This window comes from Lissotriton helveticus, chromosome 10 (assembly GCF_964261635.1).
Source record: "Lissotriton helveticus chromosome 10, aLisHel1.1, whole genome shotgun sequence".
Taxonomy (NCBI): Eukaryota; Metazoa; Chordata; class Amphibia; order Caudata; family Salamandridae; genus Lissotriton; species Lissotriton helveticus.
The window spans coordinates 805,189,836-805,204,890 of NC_136071.1; the positions used below are offsets into that span (position 1 = coordinate 805,189,836).

Consider the following 15,055-nt stretch of genomic DNA (forward strand, 5'->3'; position numbering starts at 1 on the left):
ACTTACCGTTCGCGATCGCGAGCGGGGAAAAAACTCCACTGCACATCGCGAACAGCGGAGTGCAGAAAACTCCGAAATTTACCGCCCAGGCCTAACTATAATATTGTTGTCTTTATGTAGTGATATACAAATTTTCATTGTCTGGAATATCAAAATTAATAATTTTGTTTTTTAGTATTTAATAACATAGCAAGAATATAACTATATACTATTTAGATGTATATAAAATTGTTTTAAATATTATTATAGGATTGGTGATGTTATTTTTTTATTATTTTTTATTTAGGTTTTGAAATATCTAGGCGTGAGATGTTGTTATTGTAGGGATATATCGTTTTAAAAGTGTTTTTAATTTTCTTTTTAAAAGTAAATGATATTTTTTCAATGTTTTCTTTTTCAACTTATTTTGATTTGTTTTTGATGTATTTTCTTTACACTGTCATTACATTTTTTGTTGTAATTGTGGAATGTAGGGTTTATAGGGGAAATGGGTGGGGAATGTTTTTTGAAAAGATTGTGAAATTTGAAAGAAATACATTGGAAATACAATTTTGTTGTCTGTACATATTAGTTTTTATATTTTTATTTCTCATGTTTTAATAAAGATTGAAAATATGTTACAATATTTCATATTAGATATTTAGTTTGTGTGTATGAAACTGTATTTTTATAATATATTGTTATGTGATATTGAAAATTCTTTTGGTTTTGTTTTGAAGTAAATTTTAAATTTAAAGAAAATAATATATGTTCAAAAATGTATTTATATTTTTGATTATTTTGGGGGGACATTTTTTCATAATGATAATCTTAGTTTTCAAAAAATATTTCTCAATATTACAAAAAATGTAATAATGTAAAATATGTTATTGATATAACAAATGTAATTCTATGAAGTTATTCATTTTTACAAGCTTTATTAAAAATATATTTTAAAATGTGTAAAAATAATTAGATTTTTATTTATGCTGAATTTTATATGAAATGTTAAATGGTTTCACTATATGGTTTTATTGGAGTGGGTATGTTAAATATGTACTACATTTAGGGGCCGATTACGATATTGGTCGGAAAGCCTCCAACCTCTAGTCTGACCGCCGAATACGATGTCAGCAGTTGGAGCATTAGCTGGCCGGTCAGTCCGACGCAGTTTCGACCGGCTCTCTGAGTCTTCCGGTCGGTCAGACCCGCACCTTAATCTCCTATGGATGGTGTTTCTGCCATTGAGATGACGATGTCGGTTTCCGCTGTGTTTCCGTGCTGGCCTTTCCGACACGGAAAGGCTGTTGGAAGGTGACTTTGGGGGACCCTAGAAGGGCCCCTTTGCCTCCGCAGCCTACGGTTGGTGGCCGAGGGGTTACCTAGGGTGTCCCCCTGAAAATCCCTGCACTGTGTGGCAGGCACCATGGAGTGCCTGCCACAGGGTGTAGGGTTTTACACACACATCCATTTCTTCCTAGGAGCCTGTATGATGGCCGGTTTACAGCTGTGGCACAAGCTCCCATAGAGAAATCGGAGTATGCAACCAAGCAGTGTTCAGTCGCATCGTAATCAGGTGGTCAGAACCTACGACCAGAGGTCAGTCGGCCCTGATACCGCGACGGTGTCGGTCGGAGGCAACTGCGACTGACTTCGTAATCGATCCATTTATAGTTTGGTAGTACTACAAAAAAGTAACATATTTTATAATGTTATAAGTATAGCAAATTTTACTTTCTGACTTTATTGCATTTTACAAGTTTTATTATTAATTTATTTTGAAAATAAGTATGATATTTATTTGTGCTGAACTTTATATGAAATGTACATTGTTTTTAATATATGGGTTTATTGGTGTGGGAATGTTAAATATCCCCCCATTAAAGTCAAACCGTTTTACAAATGTATGTTAAAATGAAGTGGGAATAGTAAATGTAACCCCTCCAATATTGAACACTTTACCCAATTTAGCTTAAATTGATGGGGGAATAATAAATCATTCTTCTTCTAAGCCCAGATCTTTGCCTAGTGTCACTTTGAATGGAGTGGGAATTGTAAATCTAACCCTTTCTATGTCCAACTCTTTCCCCAATGTTTCTTCAATAGGAGTGGAAATAGTAAATCTATCCCCCTCAATGTCCAACACCTTCCCTAGTTTAGCTAAGGGACTGATTATGACTATTGGTGGTGCAGCAGCATGCCACTGGCACGCTCCTGCACCACCAAGGTTCCCTACTGCCCCCTACCAGATTACAAGTCCTTTTGTGGTCTGGTGGGTGGGCAGCGTGATAGTCCCGTGGAGGTGCTGTGTAAAGGCTCATTGTGAGCCTTAAACAGCACCACTGCGGGACAGCCAATAAAAGTTCCGGCATGGAGAGGAGGATACCATGTTGTTCATTCCTTCCCGTGCAGGAACTGGGAATGCAAAACTACAGGGGGGGCACAAAATGCACCTCCCTGAATGCACCCCTGTGCACAGGGGCAAGAGGGGGCCATGAAGGACCCCGTTTCTTTTCTTACTGGCAGCAGTTACATGGAGGAAGACCCTTCATGTAACTGTTGGTGGTGAGGAATGTTGTTGTATGTTTGAAGGTGCCTAAGAGCACCACTAAGCATATTGCAGCCTTCATACCACCACTGGACCACCAGGGAACATGATAATCTAGCGGTTGCAGCGGTGCAATAGTGGTCCGACCGCCAAAATTGTAATAGTGCAGTCCGACCACTGGTGCAGTGATGGCTGGACAACCACCACCGCACGTGATTCTGGTGGTCCTCAGACCACCAGGCACATTAGAAATCAGACCCTTAGGTTGGAGTGGGAATAGTATATTCAACCATTTCAATGTCCAATGCGTTCCCTATTGTACCTTAGATTGGAGTTAAAATAGTAAATCTGACTCCTTAAATGTCCAATGCTTTCCCCAATGTAGTTTATATTAGATTAGGAATGGTAGATATCTACCCTTCAATATCTAACACTTCCCACAATATAACCTAGATTGTGGTGAGAGTAGTAAGTGGTGTTTTAATTTTATTTTTACAGTAGCACTTTTTTTTAACACACTATTACATTTTTACATATTTCTTATAACATTTATGCATTCATTTTTATACATAAAAACGTTTACAATTCTGTTTCTAAATGTGTTATAGGTTCTTGTTTTCAAATTTCAGGCATATTTTACATGTATTTTTCATGATTATATATAGCATCATTTTTACAACAATAATATTTTCTTGTTAAACATTTTCATAGGATTTTAAAAGGCACATCGTATATTCTTCAATTACTAAGTGATGTAGATTATAAATATAATTATGTCAGTACTTTTAATATATTTTTGGGCTTTTAACTGTTACATTTTGCATATTTTATAACATTTTTACAAATATTATTCCTTTTTTTCCACCACAGAAAATCAATGATTAAACTTTTTAATTATTTTTTTCATTATTTTTTGTGTATATGTAGTCTTTTTTATGTCAATTTAGTGGCCATTTTTACGTTAAATCTTTAATCGACTATTTTTTATTATATCATTAGATTTTGGTCATTCAGCCTCATTTTCAGCATTTCCAGCTTCCATGCGGTCATAATTGCCTGTTGCTGATCTACAGATCAGGGAAGGATGATTTTAAATTACTTTTTGAGTATTTTGTAGTTGCTTGATGTGTTTTGGGTTAGTATAGTTAATACAGGTTAGTATTTTGTTGTGTTTTACTAGTTGTTAGGGAATTAAACATGTAATGCAGAAGGATTTATGGTATTTGACTTCACTTTTTTACAGTGTACTAGATGTATGTTATTTAAACTTAATGTTACTTTAATTGATATATTTAAGGGTTTCTTCCATTTAGTGTTTTATTTTTACAGATTTTTTGTTGGACTCCCAGATTCCTTCTTATTTTGTGGATGTGTTTTTTAAAATTCCAAAGGAAATAAGATTAGTTATTTGTTAATTTTTTTTATTTAATTTCCAAAATGTTTCTGGGTTTTTTACATCTTATTTTATAGGTTACTATTTTTACACTTTGAATGTTTACATTATCTTGGGCTTTCTTGTTCTCTATTTTTGGGCACTTGTTTTTTGATTAATTACCTTGATTTCATTCATTAGCAATAAAACTGCAAGTTACGTTTTTTTATGGATGGAAAGTGATTATTGTTTTTAAAATTGATTGATTATTATGCTTTATTGTGTACTGTGCATTTTATGTAGTTTTTGCTAATTGGTTATAGGTGTGTTTTTTTAAGAAATGGCACTTGTTGGGTTGTCTGTATATTCATTTATTTAGTCATATCTATTTTAGTCATTTCTGCTTCTCAGTCTCAGTGGATTATGCTCTTTTAAAAACGTTTGACTTTTGACTACTAAGTAAAAATGATTAAAGTAAAATTAATCAATACATTACTTTGCTATGTGTTCTTCTTTACAGTTGCATTTTAATTTTAATTGTAATATTTTGATTTTCAGAGTATTGTTCTTGATATAGATTTTAGGCCTAGGTTATAAGTAAATGTTTCTACTTTGCATTGTAGTGTCGCATATATTTCTTTGTTTTGTTTTGATACTTTTGGTTTCAGCTGGGTTACAGATTGTTCTACTATAAGGGGTCGAGTACAGTCCTGTTCAGAAGGGATTTGGGTGTGCTGAATCTAATTCAGAACCCTTGTTTCCGACCGAATCATACCCAGTTCTGAACAAGCGATTACGGGTCCGAAAGGCATATGGACAGGTCGGGCCTTTTGAAGCCGATTGGTATGGCTCTATAGAGACATTTTCCAAGCAACCGATTACAATGACCGATAGCCAATCCGAATCTGTATGCCCGAAACGAAATGGCTGTCGGAATCTGTCTTTCGGGTCCCCTAAGCAGGTCCCCCTTCACCCAGGGCCTTCTGAATAGGGTCCGTGGGGGTACCCAAGGGAGTCCGCTTTCCAACCATGCAATGGGAGTCTCACCGATTCATATCCGGAAGCATCCGCATGTATCCAAATCTCTCTGTCGGACTCCCCCAATCCAAGTTGTCCAGAAAGGATTCCGGAAGCGATTCGGTCGGAATGCTTTCCGGATGAGATCGTAATCGGACCCATAGTTGCTGGTAGGTTTATTCTTTTTTTATTTCTAGGAATACTTAGAGTTTAGGGTGGTTTTGAGCTAGTGTGCCTTTCGAAGACATTCTGACACCATTCCACTGAATTATTTGTTTCGCTCACTCTGCCACAGTTCTGTCAAATATGTTCCAACATGATATGTGACACTAGGGTTGGTATCTGTAACCTGAACGGTGCAGTCTGTCTACTCAAAAACCTTCAAAATAGTCCATTTGGGGAATTTAGTTGGTCTTCATGTGGTTACTAGTAGGGTGACTCTATTAGTACGTTAGTAGTGGGTTACTACTTACTGCTGTTACTGGCATATGCTAGAGTGATTCATTTTTTATTTTGTCGGCACATTGGGTGTTTGTTGATTACTCCACACTTTTTGGAGGTGTCTCCATGTACTCCGTTACAATGATAATAAAGGCCTGCATAGTTGTATGTGGGTATATTTTAAATGTAACTAATCATTGCTTGTTCGAAGTCAATGAATACTTTTTGGGTATAGAAGTTGTTAGTTTTGAATTTTATTTGATTTAGTAGTTCTTGGTATGTTGCATTTTGTTTGGCAAAATTGTGCACACTAAAGGAATGTTTGCGTTGTCATATTTACCATGGATTTTGTATATTTCAGTGAAAGGTGGAGGGCTCACTTTAAACGAGCTGTCAATCATTTGTGTATTATTTTGTGTAAACCGTAGCAGGTTGTTTTCTCTTGCATACTTTATTATTATTTTGCCATTGCTAGAGTTATCTTACTTACTTAATGAAAGGTTGCTCGTTATGTTCTGTAGTTAAATTGTTAGGACTATTAACGTCTTTGTGTTTTAAGGGACAGCAGCCGTTTCAGCTGTAGCTCTCCTGGTTCTGACTATTAGTCTTTTTAACCTCATGCGCGCTAAGCGTTTTACCGCCGTGCGCTGAGTTTTTCTAAAACCCGCGGTTCATGACGAGCTCAGCTTGTCATGAGCGTACGAGGGGCGTAACTCATGACGAGCTGAGCTCGTCATGAGCGTCGAAGGGGTTAAGCTTTGGGATACCTGGGAGTTGTTCCGTAGTATAGTCAGGAACTTTTGGCATGATATTTTTTCTAAAAGTTCCTCTGGGATCCTGTGAAATATTGGTTGCAGTCTTAAGGTCTTGTAACACATTTCTAACTTCAGTTTCTGTAATACTTGGCGGGTGAATATGCTTTTGAATATTTTGTATGATTTGGTTGTTAGTCATTGCCCTTCCCTAACATGCATTTACATTTTAATTTGTACTTTGCCCATATATATTTTTCCTGCTTGTGCTCTCTTGACTAGAATTACATCCCATCCGGGTCAATACTACTTGTCCTTTTTGAGATGTGATGTAAGCTACCCATTCCAACATTTTATCAGTAAAATGTATATTCATTATATGCTTGTACTAACTATATATTTAAAAAGCAATAATACTTAAACATGCGTTATATATATTTCTTTACTTTTTATACTTACAGATTTGATGTTGTTTTATTTTGTAAATCCATATTTGCACACATTCCAATCTGCTGCAGATGGAATAGAAACACACTCATAACACTCCAAACCCAGTGTTGCAAGGTCAGAACAGAAGCATCACCATTATTTCATGGACGTAAGTCAAAGTAGGGTATCCAATAACTACTGCTACTAACAACCATTTTCAAAAGCAACTGTCCTTGTCACCGTTAGATGCAAAGTAAATTGTAGTATCAGATACCAAGATGTAGTGCTATGTTACAAGGAGGAATATATGTCATTGTGTAGGACAATATGCCAATCATTGATGTACAGGTGACATTTATGGAAGTCAGGCCCTCATGTGCATAAGTCGTGCTCCTGTGAGAGTTCCCCACCACAACATAAAGTCCACTCAAGTTCTCTTGTGGAGAACAAGAGGAACAGATTGAAGCATAAAATTAAACAACACATGTCCACCAAAACATAGTAGACAAACAGTATGTGTATGTGTCAGTGGGAGTAGCTCAACACCCTCATCCCTGCTGAAAATCTACAGACACTGTGGGTCACCTGATCTCAAGTACTCATTACCGACTCTGTCACACAGTAAACATCAATAAAGGTAGGTAGACATTATACACACCCCCTCCCCCCTAGAGCCACAACACAATGGACAAGTTTATGCCTGTTGTATCACTGGTCTAAACATATCTTGTGTCTTTCTGTACGCAACATTACATACATTTGTTCACATCACATCTGATTGGTTCCTCCTATGTACTGGTCAGTGACTGTCAACAGGCACACAGAAATCCTACATAAGTGGACATCTTTGAAGCCGTTGTTATTGAGATGTGGAGAGGAGTTGGCCTAACGGTCGACCTCAAATCTGGGGAACTGGGTTCCAGTCTCGGCAAGGACACACAACATTCTGTGATTGTGGCCTAATCACTTAATCTCCCCGTTCCTAACAAGAAAATTAATGTGTCCTCATGCAAAGCAACTGGTGCTCGTGTAAAGCGTTCACATACCTGATACTTTTGGGTCAAGTTCACGCTATATAAAACTCAGTAAAAAAAAAATCTTTGTGCAATAAACAGTTTCAAAATACTGCACATCTTCACAAATACTATAGCAAACATCTCCTGTGACAGCCTCAAATACTTCATGAGCTACTTCATAGTGTAACCTTGAAAAAACATCAGTATGGATGTCATTGGGAAAATAAAATTCTTTCCCTGCACAAGTACTGTACAGGGCTTGCACACAGCACCCACATTAAAACGGAAAGACACCACAGTCCCGGACATTTGATGGCCACATTGTCACTATTCCCAGCTGATTTGGGTCAGCCTAAGCTGGTCGACACCTGGCAAGCAAGTGGCCAAACCCACACGGTACATAGCACCTGCATCAATGTCTCAATTTGTATAGGACCTCTTGCATGGTGTACAATAGGGACAAACAATGTTCTCACCAAGTGGCATGCACATTTGGCTAACGTATAAGTATAAGTCCCTAAAAAACATCACAGCAACAGCAGTTGTTCTGACATCAATGAACTTTAGGTTGAAAGAACACACATGGAAATGCTTACATGTGTCTCCAAAGAAGCCTATTGCTGTGACAAGACCATACTTACCATGTATGATGTAGCAAAAACCTGTTGTGCACACATCAAACACCCTTTCACTCTGCATCTCAGGTAGTACTGCAAGCTAGCAGATTTGGACACAGGTGAAGACAAGATGCCATACTTACCGTAGTAGAGGCCAGCCAAAGCAATGTTGGCACCAATAGTAAGTCATCCTAGATATGCATACATTTAACGTAGAGCCACGGACTCTGTAATTCCATTACCTCTACCAAGGGCAGAGCATACTTATCTCTGCAAAAGGATCATCTATCATTGTAAATCAAACACAACGAAACCCTCACAGGCCTACATATCCACTCCCAACAGGTAACATCATTAGCAAGAACAGGACAAGGTTTACATGAACAATACATTATTTTTTTATTGAACACAATACAAGAGTGTTCAAACACAAAGGCCAATGGCCAGTCCGAAATATGAAATGTGGGCCAGCACACTGCTTTGCCATGTACCTTGCCGACCAGATAGCTACCAGTAAACCTTCCCCAGCTAGTGGCATCTAATGGGCAGTCCAGGCAACTCTGAGGAGTAAAATGGGTAGGCTGGGTTTGGGTTGGTGGGGTGGATTATTATTTGCGAGTGATGGGCTCTGGATTGGAAGGATTAGGTTTGTCTCTGGGAGGGCTGAACTTGGGATTGGGAGGTTTGGGTTTATCAGTGGGAGGACTGGGTTCGGAATTGGGAGGGCTGGGCCGGAGGATACGGGGAATTTTGTACCCTTTAAAGGTAGTGAAGATTATAAGAGGGGTAACAGTTTAAGACCTTTTGGTCTTCTGCTTCTAAGACTCGGGGTGGGGTGTGGAAGGGGCCTTTAGGTTTTGGAAGGGGGTGAGTTGGCATCAGGGCAGGTGGCTCTATTCCTCTTACTCTCTTGTGGGGTAGGGACTTGCTTAGTGAGGGAGGGGCCGGATATTTAGGGGTGTACATGGAAGTAAAGGGTCAGGTAGTGGTGGGAACCCAGCCCTTTTTCTTTTGAGAAGGGGGCAGCTGTGGCAGGGAAGAAGTCAAGGGCAAACATGGTAAGTGATTTGGGAGATTTGGGAAGAGGTGAGTTGAGAGGTTGGGTGTTGGAGGTAGAGGAATGTGAGGTTTGAGTCATGGATGTCAATGCATGTCTCTGTATGTCTGATGTCTGTTTGGGTGCAGTATGTTTCAGGTGCTTGGTGTTTTGTAATGTGTCTGTGGCTGGTGATGTGGGTGTGGTGTCTGGGTGTGTGATGTCAGCTGTGTTAGTGGTGTTGTGGCTGTATTGTGTTGGTGTGTGACCTTGGAGTGGATATGACAGGGTTTGGGGTTGTGGTGTCTGTCTGTCTGTCTGTATGTCAGTGGATGTTGTGGTGTAGGTGTGGATTGGCTGTTCTATGGGTGTGCTGTGATTTTGTGCCTTATCTTTGTGTTGGAGTGTGCTGCATGTGGAAGTTGAGGTGGATACATAGTGAGGTGTGTGTTGAACAGGTTTGGGGATACGAATGGTGAATGGAGAAGGGGCTGGGGAGGAGGCCCGGACAGCAGTTTGGGGAGCAGTAGGGAGGATGGAGATGGAAGGTGTGGTAGTGGACAGATGGTGTTCCAGTTTGGTCCACCACCACCATGGAAGGGCCACTGGAGCATGACAAAGATGAAGATGTTAAAGTGTTGTCCTCTGTCTCCTCCTGAGCACTCCACTCATTCTCTGGGCAACTGGTTACCTCTGTGTCACTTTAGTATAGGGAACCACTTTGGCTAGCTGCTACCCCAATAGTCTCGGGCCTGTTTCCTTCACTGCCCTCGGCTGATGGTATAATAGCAGTAGAAATAGGTTCAATACAATTGCTTAATAGTATCATGCAAGCATATTGTGACATTACACATTAGCATTAATAACTACTTTTACAAGGATTAGTACATCAGCTCAACCAGTGGCATGAGAAAATGTGTTAATGCCACCTGACCTGAGCACAGTCAACCATCAGGGTGTCAGAACTACTGCCAGCTCCAATTGCATGTATGAGCATGTCCATATTTCACCCTCTCAACCTAGGCCCTTGTACCATAACACTGTTAGCTAAAGTTCTCATCCAGGGGATACTCATCAATAGTCATAATGTATGGATAATCCCCGCCAATGTGCGGGATCCCGGAGCATATAGAAAATACATATATATATATATACATATATTTGCATATGTGAAAACATATACATGCAGCCTAATATATTTCCAAAATGGCAAAGATGCTGAAATTACATAGGTTTGCATAGTAGCAGTTATACTCTCCCAACTCCTATGGAAGAAAGAGAGCAGTAAACATTGTCATACAACAATGCTTTATTGCCATAGAAAAACCTGTAATTGCAGGCATTTGCCAGTAGGCTGCAGCAGAGTATAAAGAAAACAAAGAAAACTGACACCTTGCCTTTAAGGCATTAGAGTAGGGGTACCGTGCCTTTAAGACCGGCAGGCGACCCCATGCTCCCATGATGCACCACAGGTGGCAGTTAGGTCAGTTCTTTTTTACGGCTCCTTCTGAGAGGATCCTGGAACTTGAGCTCTTCAGTTTTTTGACTAAAACTGTTTTTTGAAGAGACTTTTTCAGAAAATTCGAAATTTTCTGGTTTATAAAGGCTCCTGCTACTGTTTTTGTGGACTTTCACCGATTTTTCCAGTCAGAATGCCAGATTTATTTAGGAAGAGCGCCATGAAACCATTGGTGAAAGTGCGCGGTATAAATAATTTTAACGTAACGTAAGTGTCCTTCCTGTGACAAGAAAATGGCACTGGCAGATCCACACTCGGTGTGTATTGTGTGCCTTCCATCTACACACAATCCTGACCAGTTCCACCATTGTCAAAAGTTCTCCAGGCGAACCTCGCGCGACAGAGAACGGATTAAACTCCATGCTATGCTTGAAAAAGACAAGAGTCATCAGGTGGGTGGCCATGGAGCCCTAGGACATTGTCTTGCAGCAAGCAAGGCCAAAAACAGCGATGTTCCATTTCTACTGACTTCAGGAAGAGGAAGGGGAGAAGAGATTCACCGTCTCCGTCGAAGTCTCCGCCGAAGAGGCCCAGGCACTCTTCAGGAACACCATCTTGATGTCGAGAGTCTCCGGCGCATCCAAGTAAGTCGACGTCGAGGCACCACACTTCGGGCTCGAAGTCTGTGGCTGCTGATAAGTCCAAGTCTCTGTCGACGTTGAGGCTTCCGTCAACATCGAGACACTCTCCGCCGCCCTCGAGGGGGTCAGAGTCAAGAGTATTGATGGCCGACATATCGCCGCCGGCTGGCTGGCCGCCGTAGAGAGGATCGTCGAGATCCCACCATTCGACGTCGAGGAGATCAACGTCGATCCGGTGCCATGGGGGTCGCTGTCGACACGATGTCGAGGAAGATCGCCGTCGACACGACGTCATGGAAAATCGCTGTTGAATCGGCGTCATAGCAGATCGACGTCGAGATCACCAACTCAATGCCAAAGGTCGCCGTCAAGGTCCCCACATCGTGAGTGATCGACGTCGAGACCATCGAGTCCTCGTTCAACGCCGATGGTCACTCAGACATCATCGACGTCGAAGCACTCGAAAAGTGTCCCCCTAGGAGGCCAAGATCACCTTCCAGGCCAAGATCACCCTCCAAGCCAAGATCGCCTTACAGACATCGGTCTAGATCCAGGGGTCGGCACAGCCACCATCGCGACAGTCCCCATAAGAGAAGGCGCACAAGATCTCCTACATGGTCTTTGTCTACAAGATCTACGGTCCAGGACGACTCTCCGACATTCTCCTCCACACCGCCTTCACGGGTTTCACCCATAGACAACATCTCTACATTTACAGATATTCTGGGTAGGGGGGCAAAGAAACTAAACATCTCTTTACATACTCCGGTGGTTCCCACGTCAATCATCTTTGATACCCTGCATCACCGGACAGCTCCTAGACCGCTGCTACCTCTGGTGCCCGGATTCCTGGAACCGGCTATGGCCACCTTTCTTACTCCTGCGACGGTGGGTTCTGTACCCTCCAGAATCGCCAAAAAGTACAAGGCTCTAGCAGAGGACCCCTTGTTCCTCAGGACTGATCCACCAGCTGATTCGGTCATCCGGATTGCAGCCATGAAATCCCACTCCGCTTCTACCTCATCCTAGGTTCCCCCTGAGAAGGATAGTAAGCAAACGGACTTGTATGGGCAGAAGATGTGCAACACTTCGGCGTCATACATGAAGGTTGCCAGTGCTTCTGCCCTCCTCTGGAGATACGACACCGTGAAGCTTCCCAAAGAAGACCGGCAGGATTTCACCGAGATCCTACAGGAAGGAGGGCTCGTAGCCAACCAAGTAATAAGTGCTGCAGCGGATGCTTCGATCTCGCCGCTCATGGCTACTCCCTTGTAGTCTGCTCACGACGCTCGGCTTGGTTGCGCCTCACAGGCCTAAAGCCCAATGCTCAGAAGAAGATACTGAACCTCCCTTTCAATGGCTCATCTCTGTTTGGGGCTCACGCTGACGACAAGATGACCAAGATGAAGGCTGTTAAGGCTATGGGTCTGAAGAAACGCAAGGAGTTTAAGAAGCGCTTCCGTCAGGGTGACAAGCAGTCTTACCAACAGAGGGTTCAAACCCCTCAGTGGTCCTCCCAGACGCAGCAAAGGTCTCAGTTCTAGCAGAGACGCCCTGGTTGATGCAGAGGCAATAACAATAAACAGTCCACCTCCAAGCAGCCTCCCAAACCTTGAGTTTTTGCTTCCTTCTTAACCGTTCGCCACTACGGTGGGAGGGAGTGTAGCGTGTCACTTGGAAGAGTGGAAAACCATAACAAAGGACAAGTGGGTGCTGAGTATTGTGCAGCATGGTTACTTGTTAAGGTTCAAGTCTCCTCCTCCGCAAGTGTTCCCCCAACTCAAGCGCCTTCTTCGGATTCAAAGTCCGCTGTTAAAGGACGCAGTTTCTACCCTTCTCATGAAAAAGGCCATAGAGGAGGTCCTTCCCATGCGAAGAAATCAGGGAGTATACTCCAGCTACTTTCTGATTCAAAAACGAGGAATAGCCAAAGAGTACAGACCTATCCTCGACCTACGTCTGCTGAACAGGTTAATCAGAAAAGAAATATTTCGTATGCTAGCCCTGCACCAGATCTTTCCACACCTTCACCAGGGAGACTGGATGTGTGCCATCGACCTGCAGGACGCTTAATTTCATATACCTGTCTCAGTAAAGCATCGGAAATTTCTCAGGTTTCAGATAGACCGTCATCACTACCAGTATCGAGTGCTATCGTTCGGCCTCAAATCTGCCCCACGAACATTCTCCAAGTGCATCACCGTGGTGGCTGCCTTCCTCTGCAGGCGGAAGATCTTCGTCTATCCCTACCGAGATGACTGGCTCCTGAAAAGCTCCACACCTGCTCTGCTTCAGAGCCATCTCTCTTACTGTCTCAACCTGATGCATTTCCTGGGGTTGCAGGTCAACTACAAAAATTCAGTACTCAATCCCACCCAATGAATACACTATCTGGGCGCCTCCCTGGACTTCGCAGAGGCAAGCGTGTGTCCTTCGGAGGAGAGGTTGTCATCCATGCTTCTGAAGTGCCGCACTCTGCTAGACACCAAAACCCCACAGCCAGGCAAGTATCGTCACTACTGGGATTGATGGCCTCTTGCATCTACATTGTACCCAATGCACGCCTTCACATGAGGCCTCTGCAGAAGGCACAAGAGGACCAATGGTCTCAGAGGTCTGGCCATTGGAAAGATCGTGCTTCCCTCCACCAAGTTGCCAGAGACTCCATCAGATGGTGGTTGAAACGTTCTCATCTTCTGCAAGGAGTCCCATTTCATCAGTCGCCTCCATCGCAGACAGTGGTAACAGATGCCTCAATGCATGGTTGGGGTGCTCATATGGACCAGCTTCAGGTACAAGGTCTCTGGTCTGAGACAGAAAGAAGCTACCACATCAACTTCCTGGAGCCTCGGGCAGTCTATCTGGCGCTCAGATCCCTCTACCAGTCTCTGCGCACCAACCACATTCAGAAGAGGTGTGGCGCCGTGGCTAGGGCGACTGACTCCGGAATCTGGGGATCACGGTTCGATCCCCGGCACCTGCGGCAGATTAGCCTAGCACCATGTGACTCTGGGCAATAGCTTGCTTAATCTTCCCAACAGCCTCCAGCACCTAGAGACCCTTACGGGTGATTGTGCGCTTTACAAATGTGGATTATTATTATTATTCAAGTTCAGACGGACAACACAACAACAATGTTCTATCTGAACAAGCAGGGAGGCACAAGGTCACGGGTTCTGTCTCTGGAAGTTCAATCCATTTGGCGCTGGCTTCTGGTGAGAGATCTCTCCATCGTGGCAGTTCACCTGCCAGAAATCATGAATGTTCAAGCGATGTTTCGACAATGGGGCGTACCAGACATAGATCTGTTCGCAGACACGGCAAATGCAAAATGTCCCGTCTTCGTGTCCAGATTTCCCCAGCAGGAATCACGGGGTAATGCACTTTTGATCAGCTGGTCTCAGACATTACTGTACGATTTTCCTCCCCTGCCTCTGATCCCGGCTGTGATACAGAAATTCTACAGGACCAACACCAGGATGATACTGATCGCGCCGGAGTGGCCACTCCAGTGGTGGTGCCCGGATCTCCTCCAGCTGTCGGAGATTCCTCACCGGAGACTGCCCTGCCGCCCAGACTTGCTGACCAAGAACGAGGGGAGGGTGTTTCACCCCAACCTTCCTTCCCTTCGATTGACGGCATGGCTCCTGAGGTCATCCAGTATGGCCACCTAGACATTTCAGATGACTGCATGAACATTCTTAAAGAGACCCTCCACTAGAAAGTCTTATGCTTTTAAGTGGAAGAG

At 42.7% G+C, this 15,055-nt stretch overlaps 1 protein-coding gene across 2 annotated transcripts in view; it reads left to right on the forward strand.

The window, feature by feature from the left end:
• Window positions 1–15,055, forward strand: part of ODAD2 (outer dynein arm docking complex subunit 2) — a 1,353,572-nt gene that overhangs the window by 1,143,166 nt on the left and 195,351 nt on the right. The window lies entirely within an intron of this gene.